Consider the following 2,732-nt stretch of genomic DNA (forward strand, 5'->3'; position numbering starts at 1 on the left):
CTAAGGATGTTGAACATTTTTTCAGGTGTTTCTCAGCCATTCGATATTCCTCAGTTGAGAATTCTTTATTTAGCTCTGTAGCCCATTTTTTAATGGGATTTTTTGAATTTCTGGAGTCCAGCTTCTTGAGCTCTTTGTATATATTGGCTATTAGTCCTCTATCAGATTTAGGATTGGTAAAAATCCTTTCCCAGTCTGTTGGTGGCCTTTTTGTCTTGTTGACAGTGTCTTTTGCAATTGTCATCTTTCTAATGAGTGTTGGTATGTGAGTTCCCTTCATTCAAAGCACAAATTGCCTGGCATGGTGACTTCTGTCTGTATTCCCAATACTCAGAGGGTTGAAGCAGGAAAACTGCATATCTGCAGCCAGCCCAGGAGCGAGTTCCAGGGCAGATTTGGTTCCATCATGAAACTGTATGAAAGACTGTGAGAGAAAGACTGGCTCCTATAGCACTAATTTCATTCATGTTTCCTCAGTGGAATGGCCCTTTCTTATATACATTACACATAAATATCTTTCCTCTCAAATCAAGGTGAGCCAGCAGCAAGATTTATTTATCTGAGGTTTGAGAGTAACCTAGGCTATATAGCATGACTCATCTTAAAACAAAATAAAACAAAAACTTAAACAACAAAACAAAACAACAATCCCCCAAAGCTTTCTTCATCTGGGCTGGGTATACTGGTAGAACACTTGCCTAATATGTATGAGGCTCTAAGTCTGATCTCAAACACCATAAAAAGAGGAAAAAGAAAAGGAAGAAAAGACATTCTTTGAAAAAGAATAAAGCAGCTTCGAAGAAAATGAACATTAGAGAGGAAGTAAGAAATGATTGGAGATAATTTTGAAATAAGGAACTTCTGCTAGGCGTGTTGGGAGCTCAGCTCAACACTGTGGGCTCCTGGCCCCAAGTGAACATGGCTTGTTTTCTTCCTCTCTGACCTTATGCAAATCTGTAAGTGCTTCTGGTACTTCACCACTGATGGATCTCCTTCCTGAGCTCAGAAAGGTAAATCCTTCCGGGAGATCTGTTTCACACACAACTAATAAATTCTTCCACATCCAGAGCTGGGTATGGCTACTTGATTTCCTTTGTAAGGTGACTCCTGGGAAGTTTCTGCCATCACCTTTCCATACAGAAATAGCCTCTTTCTCTGCCAATCAATGCTCTCAAACATAACCAGTAAATTCTATTATTCATTGTTGCATCTTCTATGGGCTTTAAACACTTAATTTTTACTTCTTTACTTGGAGGAGGATGGCCCACACTCCACAACCCTGTGTGTGGAGGCCAGAAGACAACCTGCAGGAGCCAGTTTTCTCCTTCCACCACGTGGGGCCTGCAGGTTGGACTCCCATCATTGGGCTTGGCCACAGGTCCCTTTACGCTCTAAGGCATTGCAAGCTTCAGGTTTTTATTAACACAAAACCCTGTATGCATGGAGAGATCATTTCCAAGTCTCCTTTTTAAATTTTATTTTTTAAGGGATTTCGATTTAAGGCAGTTTTTGTAGCAAGCAGTTTTGAGTGTACCAATTATGTAGTCCAGTGATTCTTTTAGAAAAAGTGCTAGTCTCAGAAAGAAACAAAAGTTTCAAATCCACCAACACCCTTGACCATACTTCTGCCATTGGAATGAGGAGAAAAGAGGAAAACGTGCAGCCCTGGTTTATGAGCACTCTTTATCCTTACATTGCTTTCAGCACCTCCTCCCTCACCACTTTTACTGTGATCTTTATAATCCACTCCCTATCTGTTCTCATTTAACACTGCATTAAACAAACAAACAAATAAACGACAAACAAACAAACAAAAAGCACCTACTAGGTGCTCCAATCGAGGAGGATACTGTAATCACTGTATAAACTTAGGCAAGACCCCTCCCTTGAAGAGTACAGTCTCCTGTGGAGATCGGAGACTGAGGCTAATAGTTATAGAATCAAATTGGGATAAGACCTGCAGGGAAAACAAGAATGTAGATACCATGACAGCCAAACCAGAACCTCTCTCTGTGGGGTGAGATGAGGCACACTGACTAATGGCATATGCTTCCTGGTAAAAGATTTAGAATGGAAGGTATAAGAAAGAGCAGAAGCTAACAGGAAACCAGGTGGGATGTGGTGAGCTCCCTCAGTCAACTTTGAAAACAGAAATAGAAAAATGCTTTGGGGACAAAGAGAGGAAAGATAATAAAAGTCTGGATATCAGCTCAAATTTCTAGATCTCTCAATTCTTGAGGTGTCAAGTTGTTTTGGAAGTATCTGTAAATAATCTGTAGAGAAACAAGTTTCCTGTCAGAGCATATAGACTTCTAAAAGTAGGATATAATCATACTCTTTCCTAAGGGGTCTGTGCACAACCTGAGTGTGGATGATCCGTGCTGTCACAGATGTGCAACACAGTTTATAAAAAAACTTCCCCTAGATTTAAATGGTTCTGCAGCAGCCAGATTAGATGCAGTTAGCACAGTAACAAGCTGTCCCCGATCTCATCAGCCTTGTGTCTCCGGTCTGCTCAGCTTCTGCTCGATCACTGTCCTGCCTCCTCTGCCTGTGCTCATGGAACAGCCAGCTCTGGTAAGGTGATTGGTTGCCATAGCAAAGGCATGAGAGTCTTTGGAGAAGCAGGTGCGTGTATAAGCCTCTTCAGACAGGGCCATCGATGAACAATGACCAGTCTACCACAATGTTTCACAAGAAGCTCTTAGCTGGGAAACTGGGACATGCTGTTA

This window comes from Mus pahari, chromosome 9 (genome assembly GCF_900095145.1).
Source record: "Mus pahari chromosome 9, PAHARI_EIJ_v1.1, whole genome shotgun sequence".
Classification (NCBI taxonomy): Eukaryota; Metazoa; Chordata; class Mammalia; order Rodentia; family Muridae; genus Mus; species Mus pahari.